Source organism: Schistocerca nitens, chromosome 4 (assembly GCF_023898315.1).
Source record: "Schistocerca nitens isolate TAMUIC-IGC-003100 chromosome 4, iqSchNite1.1, whole genome shotgun sequence".
Classification (NCBI taxonomy): Eukaryota; Metazoa; Arthropoda; class Insecta; order Orthoptera; family Acrididae; genus Schistocerca; species Schistocerca nitens.
The window spans coordinates 911,371,732-911,381,173 of record NC_064617.1 but is presented as its reverse complement, the minus strand read 5'-3'; the positions used below and the strand labels follow the sequence as shown (position 1 = coordinate 911,381,173).

The window sequence follows — 9,442 nt, the reverse complement described above, 5'->3', positions numbered from 1 at the left end:
CCAGCACAGCAAGGCCGTTTTGGTTAGTGTTACAAGGCCAGATCAGTCAATCATCCAGACTGTTGCCCCTGCAACTACTGAAAAGGCTGCTGCCCCTCTTCAGGAACCACACGTTTGTCTGGCCTCTCAACAAATACCCCTCCGTTGTGGTTGCACCTATGGTACGGCCATCTGTATCGCTGAGGCACGCAAGCCTCCCCACCAACGGCAAGGTCAATGGTTCATGGGGGGAGGGTCGGTGATGTAGGTCGGTGATGTAACAGATTCCAAATCATCACTATAATTTACAAAGTCAACTAAGGTGTTTCTCATGTCTAGAGAACCAGCAAACGTGTCTTCCACCCATTTTCATCTGTTAGATGCGCACACCACAATCGATATTCCCTCAACTAAATAAAGGCGTGAAATGTCCAGAAGCAGTCGACCGAACAATTTACGTGGGAGGGCATAACGATCTAGCACAAACACACGTCCACATCGAATCTTCTCAAATTTCCACACGATCACGAAAGCTATCCCTACTACTAAGTGTAATACTGTGTCAATAACTGATTGCTGGCTAAACGAAATAATACTGACCTAAAATCAATGATACGTGGAAATGTCTCATAAGTTTTTCTTGTGAGTGCTACCACCGTGTCTTAGAAAGGTGTAATCGTCTTACAAACCGCTATATGTTGAAAAAAAAAACCATATTACCATCACAAGTGATCTTGGTTCTACAGGTGCACATAAGTATCCATCTTAAAAACTATACCGGCTTTATAAATCCATACATGGCATTACCTACAAATGATGTGGTTTTTCCTGACAAATACCGTGAAACTGAATATAGACGGTGACCGCCGGATTGTATATTATCAGACCAGCAGTGCAGTTACACGTCGCCGATGGAGCAGCCTCGTAATAAAATTACCGAATTTTGAAAGTGATTCAGCTAAGGACCATGGTATGAAACCATTATTTGCACCTCCCTAACGCCGCCGCCACTAGATATTTCTCCAGTACTTGTAATGCATTCTGTCTTGATGCCACGTCAGAGGTTCTGTGATATATCCACTGAGTTATAGGCGATGACAGATTGAGAAGGATCACAAACAGTAGTAGATGGTGTCATGATTGATGTCATAAGAAATGTACACCAGCTTTTCAGATCTTGAGTGCTACGCTTTCGGTAGAAATGATGTCTATGATTTGGAATCAAGTCTTTCCTTTCAACCACGTACCTGCGTTGGATCCTATGAAGAAGTCCTTTAATGATTACAGCCACTAGTGAATCATGTTTCTGGCACTCTCCTATCTCGAAACGAGCCACCTTTCTCGAACCTATCTGCTACAGTAAAATTCCAACATGGTTTTAGGTAGCCCCTAAGCATCTTGCAACTACACCTCAGACTCTGCACTACCATCTCTGCAGCTTTGCGCATGTGATTGTTCCAATGTAAGTCGGAATTGAGTAGAAATCGGAGAAAGCTATATCTACCAATTTCTGGAAATAGGCAAAGCTGAGTTAATGCGACATAACTGTGTTTTGACCATTCGACGGAAACGAAGTCTGCTCCTGCAACACAAGGTAGTATAAAAGACAGTACGGGAAATGGTGGAAGGACATGGATTTTGCTACTACATTGTGGTGCTTCTCCAAACTACAAGCAGGTACTACAGATCCACGTCCCTCAGAGCCCATCCACATTACCCCAACATTCTATCATCGTTATTCTGTTCCATCCACCAGAGAAAAATTACGAAGTGTAAAAGCTCCACTAACTTCATTCGATAAAGAGCTCGATAAGATTTTTACCTCATCTCTCTCCTCCCATATATCGAAAACAAATACTGAATGCGTGCCGGCATCGAGCACATGTGACGATCCTATTAAATATGCAGGTATTGATCCACTGCACAGACCAGTTTAAAGTTTCATCGCCTGTACTGTAGGAGGATGACCGTATCCCACAGACTATACTTTAAGTCGCAGAGATGCTCCCTGTGACCCCGTGTCGTTGTTTGAAACTCTTTCTTTTTTTTCTGTAACATGCTTTGTACACTGTCATAGATTTTGTTTATCCTCCACGACTTCCAGGTCTGTGTCAGGTTCTAAACTGACATTAACACGTTCTGATCCATTGCCTCTCACAGAAAACTAGATGTTGCACAGTGTAAATCATGTTGTTACTGCGACTACCATAACACGCCACACACACACTGGATGATTTTAAATAAAATACAATTAGAGCCTAAGGAATCTGGAAGAGTTTGACGGCAGTGTGGAGAGTTTCCAAACTGCTGTCCGAAAGTGACTGACTACCTCTACATTTAAACTCATCTTCCACAGTGATGGAACAGCTTATGGCTCTGTGTTCTGTTTCGACTGATTCTTCACATTGCAGCCACGTACGCGATCACTGTTTTGGTGTTATCCATCCCCAGAAGGTGTTGTCCCTCTACCAAAACTCTTTCTCCTACTCAAACAAGCGATGTCAGTCAATAATTGTGTGGTAACCAACAGCGTACCAGTGGATGGATGAGCTGGAAAAGACACCATGGTTGTACTCAAGTAATAAGCAACACGAAACTTCCCGACAAATTAAAACCGTATGCTGGGCCGAGACTCAAACTCAGGACCTTTGCCTTCCGCCGGCAAGTGCTCCACCAACTGAGCTACCCAAGCACGACTCACGACCCGTCATTACAGCTTCAATTCTGCCAGTACCTCGCCTCCTACCTTCCAAACTTCACAGAAGCTCTTCTGCGAACCTTGCAGAACTAGCACTCCTGGAAGAAAGGATATTGCGGAGACTTGGCTTAGCCACAGCTTAGGGGATGTTTCCAGAATGAGATTTTCACTCTGCAGCGGAGTGTGCGCTGATATGAAACTTCCTGACAGATTAAACCTGTGTGCCGGACCGAGACTCGAACTCGGGACCTTTGCCTTCGCAGAAGAGCTTCTGTGAAGTTTGGAAGGTAGGAGGCGAGGTACTGGCAGAATTGAAGCTGTGATGATGGGTCCTGAGTCGTGCTTGGGTAGCTCAGTTGGTGGAGCACTTGCCCGCGACAGGCAAAGGTCCTGGGTTCGAGTCTCGGTCTGGCACACAGTTTGAATCTGTCAGGAAGTTCCACATCAGTGCATACTCCGCTGCAGAGTGAAAATCTCATTCAATAAGCAATGTTGATTGTGAAAACAATTTTAGCAAGTTTACAGTAATTTCAACACCGAGCAGTACTGCGATAGCGTGCTTCCCAATATCAGTATCATAGCTAAACCGCCCCTTCTCTACTTTGCGAGTATCACTGCAAATGTAGATAGATGACTGTGCAGTACATCCATTCATTGCTAATTGTCGAACATACATCATCGAAGTGTACCAGACAGCACTCTACATATTTCTAACACCTCGAGCATAGTGCTTAATTTACGATCTATCTCTATGCTGATGGGGTCACAGAGCATTCTCGCTGTCTTAGGGTAAAATTAGAGACTGAAAGACACCCTCACACTGTCATTGACCAACCTGCCCCGCAGCACCATTACGATTTAATCTGCAATCGACCAGAAGTAGACCGCTACATTCCACGTCACGTGAATGAATGGAGCTTGCCGAGTCCTCACCCATCCAAGTGCACAAGATTTCTCCAGATGCTCCCATGTCGAGGAGGTTAGCACCCATTATCGGTGTATAGTAACAGATTTGAAAGTGTTGTGATGTAATAGCAGACGGTGAAGAAGAACAAGAAACGGGTGACTTTTGTGCATGATGGAGCTCCAGAAGGATGGAGTTCGAAGCATTTTACATGAATCAGCTACGCTATCAACTATAATGTTCTAGAGTTTAGGATCGGTACCTGGAAGGTATTGGTAAGAGAGAACATAAACACACGCAATCCTAAGGCTACAACGTTCCGCACTTAAAACAGGCTATAATGTTAGATCGCTTGAGTTTCCGCCCTTTCAGTCGTATGGAATTCAGCGCTGTTAATATTCCAATGTAAAAAATATATATCCAGCGCCTAACATATATCCTTCTTGCAGGTTTCTCTACGAAAAACTATGGTATCGAACTGTAAAACGAGAAAACTACTTCCTTAAAACAGTGGCTCTGTGTGATACATGCAGAATATAGCTTCCCAGAGATGTATTGCGACCACTGTCCATATTCGATCACGGTTCAGAAATTATACTATACCCACATTAGTCCTATACAAAATGATCGTTAGTAACGGAGAATACCTCTTACAAGGAAACAGATAAACGCATAGCAGCAGCTTCCAACATGTCAAATTACAAGTCATGTAGCCACTAAACAACACATCTGTCAAGCAGATGTATACAGGGTGTTACAAAAAGGTACGGCCAAACTTTCAGGAAACATTCCTCACACACAAAGAAAGAAAATATGTTATGTGGACATGTGTCCGGAAACGCTGACTTTCCATGTTAGAGCTCATTTTATTACTTCTCTTCAAATCACATTAATCATGGAATGGAAACACAAAGCAACAGAGCGTACCAGCGTGATTTCAAACACTTTGTTACAGGAAATGTTCAAAATGTCCTCCGTTAGCGAGGATACATGCATCCACCCTCCGTCGCATGGAATCCCTGATGCGCTGATGCAGCCCTGGAGAATGGCGTATTGTATCACAGCCGTCCAGAATACGAGCACGAAGAGTCTCTACATTTGGTACCGGGGTTGCGTAGACAAGAGCTTTCAAATGCCCCCACAAATGAAAGTCAAGAGGGTTGAGGTGAGGAGAGCGTGGAGGCCATGGAATTGGTCCGCCTCTGCCAATCCATCGGTCACCGAATCTGTTGTTGAGAAGCGTACGAACACTTCGACTGAAATGTGCAGGAGCTCCATCGTGCATGAACCACATGTTGTGTCGTACTTGTAAAGGCACATGTTCTAGCAGCGCAGGTAGAGTATCCCGTATGAAATCATGATAACGTGCTACATTGAGCGTAGGTGGAAGAACATGGGGCCCAATCAAGACATCACCAACAATGTCTGCCCAAACGTTCACAGAAAATCTGTGTTGATGACGTGATTGCACAACTGCGTGCTGTTTCTCGTCAGCCCACACATGTTGATTGTGAAAATTTACAATTTGATCACGTTGGAATGAAGCCTCATCCGTAAAGAGAATATTTGCACTGAAATGAGGATTGAAACATTGTTGGATGAACCATTCGCAGAAGTGGAGGCCAATTATCTGCTGACAGTGCCTGCACACGCTGTACATGGTACGGAAATAACTGGTTCTCCCGTAGCACTCTCCATACAGTGACGTGGTCAACATTACCTTGTACAGCAGCAACTTCTCTGAGACTGACATTAGGGTTATCGTCAACTGCACGAAGAAATGCCTTGTGATGAACACTAACCTGCTGATGCTACGTACTGATGTGCTTGATGCTAGTACTGTAGAGCAATGAGTCGCATGTCAACACAAGCACCGAAGTCAACATTACCTTCTTTTAATTGGGCCAACTGGCGGTGAATAGAGGAAGTACAGTACATACTGACGAAACTAAAATGAGCTCTAACATGGAAATTAAGCATTTCCGGACACATGTCCACATAAGATCTTTTCTTTATTTGTGTGTGAAGAATGTTTCCTGAAAGTTTGGCCGTACCTTTTTGTAACACCCTTTATACGAGGACTGCAGTGTCACACAAACACCTATCACTAAGTTATGAAACTGAAGTATCGATTTTACACTTAAGATGCGACAGGGGAATGGGGTACATCGCATAAATCTTTGTTCGTTTAGAGGAATGTGTCACGTTTCACCACACGTGAGATGGAAGTCCTCTGATGACCGATAGGTTTACTGATAACGATCGCAAGTAGAGACTGCTCTAAGACCCACACAGAACAAGCGGTTGTATACGAGCCGAACGCATGCTATGCCACACATCTGATGCATCCTGATGGTACATCAGGAAAAAATGGTCAAATGACCTGCAGCAACTTCTCCCTCCCTCCCTCCCTCTCTCTCTCTCTCTCTCTCTCTCTCTCTCTCTCTCTCTCTCTCTCTCTCTAGCATGCCTCATCAGTCTACCATTAAATCGTACCTCGTTACAACTCCATCTCAACCGACCACTCCATCCACTCTATGTCATCCTTTAACGCAGGTGCAAGTAAGTTTAGAGGCAGATGGTTCTCTATCTTCCTGAAATCGTCAAATACAGTAGTCAACCCGCGTGTATCACTGTTACCTCAATAGACATGCAGTAGAGTGCTGCCTCGAGGGAAAAAAGTTACTGTTTCCCTGGTTCCCTTCGCTTCCATGTCGATATTTTCTCGGATACCTCTTGCTGTCGCATGCTTGTTCCCGTGTACAAATTGTTCTGCGCCAAGCAGAAGACACGCAAGTACTTCCTCAATTTCCCCGCATTTTGGTGTATATTCCATCAATATATACGTTACTTTCCGCAATTCTATCGATTTTTTTATGTCAGTTCTACCCATGCGATCATGACACAACCTCTCGTTCCGTGTTCTAAAATTGCTTGTAAATGTAGTACACCTGCCAACACCTAGTGCGAATGCACTGATCGGAAGGTTTAGCGTAGCACTGTACTCGATTGTATCCAGTCGCCTCCACTTACTTGCATATTCCACATTTGGAGAGCGATTGCTCTATTTTCTGTATGTCTGTGTATGTGCATGTGTCGCGAAGACGCAGAAGTGACGAGAGGTTGTTATTGGTTGATGCTATTGTGTATAGAAAAGCCAGAAGACTGTAGTGAAATGCAGAGAGGAACGATGCTTGTTCTTGGAGTGGATGGCAGTGGACTCTTATCAGAAAAAAGCTTTACATATTGTTCATAAATAAATGGAAAACAACGTGAGTTTTCAATTACACGATTGACAGTTAGTCGTTCGAAACGGTCAAACTATAAAATATCTAGACGTTTGCGTCATGTGCGACCTAAAATGACCACAGAAAATCAGTTGTTGGAAATAGAAAAATTGGAAATTTGTGGTAAGGTCTTATGGGACCAAACTGCTGAGGCCATGGGTCCCTAAGCCTACACACTACTTAATCTAAGTTAACCTAACTTACGCTATGGACAACACATGCCCGAGGGAGGACTCGAACCTCCGACGAGGGGAGGCGCACGGACCGCGCGGCTACCCCGCGCAGCTTTGGAAAGAGAGCTATCAGTCTGAGATAGATTAGGACAAAGCAATGGAAAAGTAATTCATTCATGAAGGAGGTTGCTAACAAAACCCTTGTTCGATAGAGTCCTGAATATTGGCCATCAGCAGGGGACCCTTACAAGGTAGAATTAGTAGAGGAGGTCCGAAGTTCGCCTATTTTATGTAATCGCGAGAGCGTGATGGTTGTATTCATTGAACCCTAGTGGCAGATGCTACAAGACAGGCAGTGTGCAACACGGAGCAGTTTCTGTTAAAGTTCCGAGAACTCACTTTCCAAAAAGAGTCAGCCAAATAAACCGTGTGGTCATGTACAAAGGAATAGTCACCATGCATTCATATAATTGACTCGATTCGATGGGCAATAAATCCATCAACTTCAATGCAGATGCAGAATTACGTTCGACCTCCTGCGGGAATCTCAAACTAGCTGGCATGGAGGACATGGATGGGGATTGCAGATAGGTGGCGCTACGTGTGAATGTAAGAGTGTGATACGGAGGAGAGGCGTGTCGAGGTACACCGTGCAATTGCGATAAACACTGTGTATGGTGGCGCAATGGTTAACGCAATTGCCTAGTAAGAAGGAGAGCTCGGGCTCGAATCTTGGTCTGGCACGCATTTTCACTCATTTCGCGTGATTCTGCATAAAGTCACGATGCAGCTGACATCAATCTATCCTTTTCTTTCCTTTCTTCCGTCAGCGGCCTTGCCGCAGATCACTGAAGTTAAGCGCTGTCGGGCTGGGCTAGCACTTGGATGGGTGACCATCCGGTCTGCCGAGCGCCGTTGGCAAGCGGGGTCCGCTCAGCCCTTGTGAGACAAACTGAGGAGCTACTTGATTGAGAAGTAGCGGCTCCGGTCTCGGAAATTGACATACGGCCGGGAGAGCGATATGCCGACCACATGCCTCTCTCCAAATCCGCATCCAGTCACGCCTATGGGCTGAGGATGACACGGTGGCCGGTCGGTACCGTTGGGCCTTCATGGCCTGTTCGGGAGGAGTTTAGTTTTCCTTCCTTCCCCTTCCAACTTCAATTCACATAATATGTATTACCGTTGTCTGTTCTTTCGAAAATATCCGAAAGAACAGACACCACTCATTCCTATAAACGAAAATTAAATATTTATCACCGAGCAAGCGAAATAATGATCTGGCCGGAGTGACATCATGGTCGTGTTTACACGTGAGTAAGAGATGGGGGAGAAAGAGGCAGCAACAACGTACACTCTGGTATTCTTACGAGTGGCTCGACGCTACACTCTATACATCTATACACGAATTAAACACTGACTGGCGTTTTTGACAGATAATACCACCCATATAGTTCCCCAGTGCCCACACATTTCTTACAGCGTGATGTGCATGATAATGATAATTAAATGGACACCCTAGCTGCAAACAGGCATTGATGTGCTTCACTGGGGACATGTTGAAAATGTGTGCCCCGACCGGGACTCGAACCCGGGATCTCCTGCTTACATGGCAGACGCTCTATCCATCTGAGCCACCGCAGGCACAGAGGATAGTGCGTCTGCAGGGACTTATCCCTTGCACGCTCCCCGTGAGACCCACATTCCCAGCATGTCCACACCACTACATTCGTAGTGTGCCTAATAGATGTTTGCCCATCATACTCATTACTCGTGGCAGATTAATCTACCAAGTCCCGTACGAGTTCGGGCATAGCGTGTGCGTTCGCACAAGAAGGTCAATGACCGGGAAGCCATATTTTAACTATATATGACGGTAGTATCTGTTCCCGAAAGAATAGTTACCGTGGATGACCATGCAGCTTTGCTAGAAATGAAATGATAATTAAATGGACAATGCCTGTTTGCAGCTAGGGTGTCCATTTAATTATCATTTCATTTCTAGCAAAGCTGCATGGTCATCCACGGTAACTGTTCTTTCGGGAACAGATACTACCGTCATATATAATGATGTGCATGAGTTTATATTTCGTCTTATAAACGCCGGCCGTCTTAATTTTGTGCTTCATTTTATAACAAAAATCAAATGTAGTATGCCTTTTTTTTTAATTACGTCATCTAGTTCGCACATAAGGACTCGTTTATCTTGGCCTTTTTAAAATAAAATTCAATGCACAGTACAATATTTCCACAGTTTCCCTACTAGAGTTGAAGCCTATTTTTCTGCAACAATACCTGTGACTAATTACAACTGAGACTGTTGCAATAAATACAGTGACGGAAAAAAATTGCAGCACCAAGGAGTTGTGTCACATAAACGAAAGTTGATAGGCGTGTTTCT

At 44.5% G+C, this 9,442-nt stretch overlaps 1 non-coding gene across 1 annotated transcript; it reads right to left on the bottom strand.

Moving 5' to 3' along the window:
* Positions 1-8,611: 8,611 nt before the first annotated feature.
* Positions 8,612-8,686, bottom strand: Trnat-ugu (transfer RNA threonine (anticodon UGU)). Its single transcript has one exon. It is a non-coding gene; the product is annotated as a tRNA-Thr (tRNA).
* Between the last annotated feature and the right edge of the window lie 756 nt (positions 8,687-9,442).